At 37.5% G+C, this 6,000-nt stretch overlaps 1 protein-coding gene across 1 annotated transcript in view; it reads right to left on the reverse strand.

Annotated features, from left to right (window-relative positions):
- LOC145414572 (beta-alanyl-bioamine nonribosomal peptide synthetase ebony-like) overlaps positions 1–6,000 on the reverse strand; it is a 178,681-nt gene that overhangs the window by 112,882 nt on the left and 59,799 nt on the right. The window lies entirely within an intron of this gene.

Raw genomic sequence — 6,000 nt, forward strand, 5'->3', positions numbered from 1 at the left:
CACTACAGAACAGAAATTCCTCCAGAATTCTATCACCTCCTCTCTACCACACAAAAACCATTAGTTGAGGTTCGCCAGCAATGCCCACAGATTCAGCTATCTGAAATGAAAATTTTCCTGCCTTTTTTCTCGTCACAACTAGTTTAACCAAACTATCTAATGACATGAGATCAATTCGATGTTTGATGCTGTTTTTAGAAAGTGGCACCATTTCAACCATCTTAACAACATCTGCTCCACAAGTAGCTTTCAGCATAGCTACTGCTGTTTGTTTTACCAGCTCCTCTAAAATGATATGAGGCTTTTTGCATCTTGCAATATGCCATACCACCAGTCACAACAATAAAGATTATCTTTCTCAAGTTTCCTTCCCTGAATGAATATTCCCAAACTTAATCCTCTATGAGACTATTAAACCGCTATTCTCCTCATGAATTAGCCTGGCAATCACAGTAAATAAAAGTTAGAGACAAATAAAACTTATGTTATGGTAACTGTGCATCACAGCACGTCAGTCATCTAACACAGCTACGCCAGAAGTGAGTAAGAAACGATACTGTGATTGCATCAGGCTCCATTCTCCTCGGCTACAAGTACTGGATGCGAAAAGACTTGAATATGTCAGGAGTTTTCATATATTTATCGATGCTTTATTATTCACAACTGTTTCCCTGTTCCAGAGTCTCAGTGGTGCATTATTTTCCAAAATTTTAATGTAAATACATTTGCACTTTTTTGTATTTTTAATATTTTTAATTTTCTTATTTTTATTATTTTTTTCAAACCATCCCATGGCCCTCACAAGCATCGTTGTGACCCTTATTTGGGTTGCCACCATGGTTTTGGGAACCACTGCAATAATCCCTTGCCAGAGATGATCATCTTTTCCTACTCTGGCATTAAAATCTCCAAGCAGGATCAGTTTGTCATTAGGTGGTATTGGACGAATGGTAACATCCAAAGAGTCATAAAAAGAAATCTTTGAGAGGGTCCTCATAATCAAGCACTGGGGCATAGGCACTGGTGAGTGTTGCATATTGGCCTTTATAGAGTGGTATGCACCGGGACATCAGCCTCTCTGATATACCCACAAGTGTTACTTGGATATTCTGTAGAAGGTAGTTTCGGACTGCAAAGCCAATACCATAGTTTTTTCTTACATTAGCTGGGTATCCCCTCCAGAAATAGGTATACCCTTCTTCTGCTTCAATAAGGTTGCCCTTTTCTGAAAGGTGAGTCTCAGACAAGGCAGCAATGTCAATTTTATATTTTTTCAGTTCATGGGCAATAAGGGCAGCTCTACGACATGGTATTGTGTTGTGGTCAGTATCAAGCAAGGTTCATATACAGTATTACAGGTAGCAAGAGTCAGAATGTTCTTTGGTTTTTCGGACGCATTGTGGGATGCCTTGAGGGAAGTTTTTCTACCTAGGTGATGCCTCCCCATCAAGGGTAAGCAGTTGGGCATCCATTTCCCTCTGCTTAGTCGCACTGGATGCTGATGAAGGCATGACCTGCTTCTGTACCATCATGCCAGTGACCACTGGGCCAATGCTGCCTATGTGCAGGACTCAAGCTTGCAACTTCCATCCACATCCATGACCTGTCACTGTCACCCTACTCTGTCACCATAGGTCTTCTGCTTTGGTGAAAGAGGAGATGGGAAGTGAGTATGGCAGTGGGCTTGTACAATAAATGGATTTGGTGTGATGGTGAGAGTGCGCAGTCCTTACCACCATGTGACTTGCCTCTTCCCAAGCTGTGGCAGTAGCATGAGGATTCACGATCGCCATCTACTGAACAGGGTTGCAGGAGTCTGCCGGGACTCTGTCTGTCAAGCCCCACCTTCCGTAGGACTCCACTCACGATTTTTTTATTCATGATTTACTCCCATAGTCTTGACCCAACCATGGGCAATCGACAAGGCAATGGACCTGGGAACACTTAGTCTGACCCCTCACTGATGTCCCTTCCAGCATGTGTAACCCTGTCCTCCTGCAGAGTCCTAAAAGGATCTCTTGCTGTCGATGGGCCGAATTAGAAATGAGTCACAGCGAAAAAACTATTTTTTTTAATTATTATTAATTTTTTTACATTTTGGGGGGCCTACAGCCTGGACCTTGGCCCAATTTGGCCCAAAGTATAATCAGGTGATCAGAAAATCATAGCCCATAATCCCTGTAATTTTAATCAAACTCGCACCATAGTTTTCGCATAAAGTTGTTAACATACATATATATATATATATATATATATATATATATATATATATATATATATATATATATATATATATATATATATATATATATATACAGACAGACAGACAGACAAACAAACAAACAAGCAGAAAAACCGACTGAAAACAATACCCGTCCCTAAGCCCCTCCGGGACGGGGACGGGTAAAAACAATCACAATTACTGGCACAGGAAAATAATTAATTACAATTCCAATTATGGAAAATAAATTACATTTCAGTTATAATTACAATTACTCCAGGACTGGTGTGTGTGTGTGTGTGTGTGTGTGTGTGTGTGTGTGTGTGTGTGTGTGTGTGTGTGTGTGTGTGTGTTTCATACCTAATTGTATCTTTACAGGAATGAGTCAAGCTCGTACTGTCCCATGTCTTAAACCACTGTTATCGTACATATCCTTAAATTTGTGAATTGTTTTGGCACACACTATTTCATTCGGTAGTGCATTCCACTGATCAACTGCTCTATTTGGGAAACTAAATTTCCTTACGTCTTTATCACCTCTTTTCTTATGTAGTTTTTTGCAGTGTCCTCTTGCTGAATAATCCCCATAGGTTATGTAATCATTTGTGTCTATTTTCTCCTTCCCTGATATGCATTTATATAGCATAATCATGTCACCTCCTTTCCTTCTCTCCTGTAGTGTTGGTAGATTCAGTTTTTCTAGTTTTTCTTCGTAGTTTAGATCAATTAAGCTTGGTACCCATCTTGTACGGGCCCTTTGTACTTTTTCAATCTTGTCTATGTGTTTTTTGAGATGAGGAATCCAGACTACTGATGCATACTCCAGGACTGGTCTGATGAATGATATTATTATCTTTCCTAGCATGTCTTCATTTATGTATGTGAACGTTGTTCTCATATTTGCAAGCAGTGTATACATGTTCCGTACCTTCTCAATGATGTGGTGAGCCGGAGATAGTCTGTAATTGATAATCACACCTAGATCCATCTCTCTTTCTGATGTGTGTAGAGTTTTATTTCTTAACTTATAATCCCAATCAAGTCTTTTTCCACTTTTACCAAACTTGATTACACGACACTTGTCCACATTGAAATCCATTTGCCATGTATTGCAACATGCATTAAGTTTATTTAATTCTTCTTATTGCTCTTTACAAGAGTCTGCATTAGTAATTCTCCTTTGTTATTTTGCATCATCAGCAAACATATTTAAATAGCTTTCATTTCCAGTGCTACTATCTATATCATTTATATACACTAAAAACATGATTTGTGCCAGCACTGAGCCCTGTGGAAATCCGCTAGTCACTTCTCTCCATGATGAGTAATTTCCCCTTAGTATTGTTCTCATTTCTCTTTTTCTGAGAAAATCTTGCATCCAACAATACAGTTTGCCTCCGATTCCTCCTTGATGGTACAATTTCCATAAAAGTCTTCGGTGCGGTACTGTCAAATGCTTTCTTGAAATCTAAATAGATACTGTCCACCCATCCTTCTCTTTTGGGTAATGTGTCTGTTACTCTGTCATAGTAGCTCAACAGATTAGTAACATGATATTCCTCTTCTGAAACCACACTGTCTTTCTGTTATCATGTTGTGTTCTTCTAGATGATTTACCTAAGCTTTTCTTATAAGCTTTACTAATACCTTGCTTACAACACTGGTTAGTGATACTGGTCGGTAGTTGAGTGGATGGATTTTGTCTATTCCCTTTCTTGAATAAGGGAACAATGTTTGCTTTCTTCCAAATATCAGGTAGTTTACCTTGTCTCAAGGATTTCTTAAAAGTTAAAGATAATTGTTTACTTAACTCCTTTGCACATTCATGTAGCACCCAACATGAAATTTCATCAGGACCATTTGCTTTTCCTTTGTCTAATTTTTCTTAACTCCTCCTGTATTTCTTTTATCTGACAGTTGTAGATCTCGTGGTATGTCTGGGCACGCATGTTCCACATAATCCCTCTCATTTTTTATTTCATCTGTAAAAACTGATTGGAAATTCTTATTTAGTGCTTCGCAAACATCCTTCTCTTGTGTATAGGTGATTCCTTCATGCGTCATGGATTGTATTTTATCTTTTACTTTGGTTTTGCTTCTGGTGTAGCTGTAAAATAGCTTCAGTTGGCCACAATTTTTATTTATGATATCCTCCTCAAACTGTTTTTGGGCTTCCCTCCTTATTCTTGTATAATCGTTTCTTGCCTGTTTATAGTTGTTATATGCCCTTTCACTATTGTGTCTTCTGTATCTATTCCACAAAAAATCTCTTTTTTCTTTTGATTTTTTACATTCTGTATTGAACCATTTCTTTATTTTCTTTTCTGCTTCTTTGTACCGTGGAATGTATTTCTGTACTCCTATTTCATAACGTTCACAGATTTTTTATATATATACCACTTAAATCTTGTCCTCTAAGCTCCTTTTCCCAATCAATTTCTAAGAAGTACTTCTTTAGGTCATGATAGTTTCCCTTTTTATAGATTAGGCTCTTTTTGTAACTTTCATTGCTGTTAACTATGTCATATGCAATCCTGAAGTTGCAATTTAGTACTGCATGGTCGCTTTTGCCAAATGGAGGGTGCTATATTAAATTGTCAATATCATTTTCTTGCCTAGTAAATGCAAGATCTAGCATTGAAGGTACATCGAGTCCTCTTTTTCTGGTGCTTTCCCTTACATGTTGCGCTAGGAAAAACACCTGCACGAGATCCAGGAGCTTTTGGTCCCGACAGCTTTCTTGGCTAATTATATCTATTGTATTCCAATTTATATTTGTATTAAAATCTCTAATTAGTATAATTCTTTCCGATTTCTCTTCCATTCTGTGTAGTAATGCTCTTAAACTCTGAACTGTACTCTCTGCCAGATCCTCATATTCGTCTCTTTCCCATGTGTTTGATCTGGGTGGCATGTACAAATTGGCTACAATTACTTTCCCTTCAGATGTATTGATCTCTACTGCAATCAGTTCTATTTGTGAGGGTATATCTAGTTCTATTTCTTTGACATTTATTTCTTCTTTGTTAATATTATAATTCCTCCTCCTTTTTTTAAGTTCCTATCTCTTCATATATTGTATTCCTCTATGTTCAGGATGTTATTTGATATCCTTGGTGTTGTTTTTGTTTTTGTTAGGCATATAGCATGTGGTTCCTTATCTCTAATGTAATCATTCATCTCTAATAATTTAGATACCATTCCATCCACATTTGAGTACATCAACTTAATCATTTATATACTTGTCATGACTTGGTTCTACTACCTTCCTCCTTTTTATTCCATCCTGTTTATGTACCACTTTCGCACCTGCAATCTAATTATTTTGTAAAAAAAATGTTTTCTTCTCCTCCTCTGATCTTCCCTCATTGTTTGTTTTTGCTTCCTCCCTCTTCTCTTTCAGTAATTCCAGTTCCTCTTGTGTTAGGCATCGTTTTATCCACTCACTTTTGAACTTTCTTTTTCCATAAGTTTCTTTGCATTTTTTAGTATCTCCTCCACAGTGTTTACGTTCCGGAAGTTTAGCTTTAAGGGGCCTGGGCTTGTTTCTCTCAGATTTCCCTAATTTTTCGTGTTCCTCTGTGTCTTTACTACAGATTTCCCCCGATACTTTCTTCAATATGCTCATTACATTTGCCATCTCCTTTTTGTCTCTCGAGATCTTGTTTCTTATTTCTTCCTCTTCTATACCAGTGATTACTATAGATTTGTTGATATCTGCTGAATCTCTGACTAATTTCGGATTGTTTTGGATTATTCTTTTTACTTCCTTTTTAATG

Source organism: Coenobita brevimanus, chromosome 100 (assembly GCF_032717465.1).
Source record: "Coenobita brevimanus isolate Jiangsu-jjx chromosome 100, ASM3271746v2, whole genome shotgun sequence".
Taxonomy (NCBI): domain Eukaryota; kingdom Metazoa; phylum Arthropoda; class Malacostraca; order Decapoda; family Coenobitidae; genus Coenobita; species Coenobita brevimanus.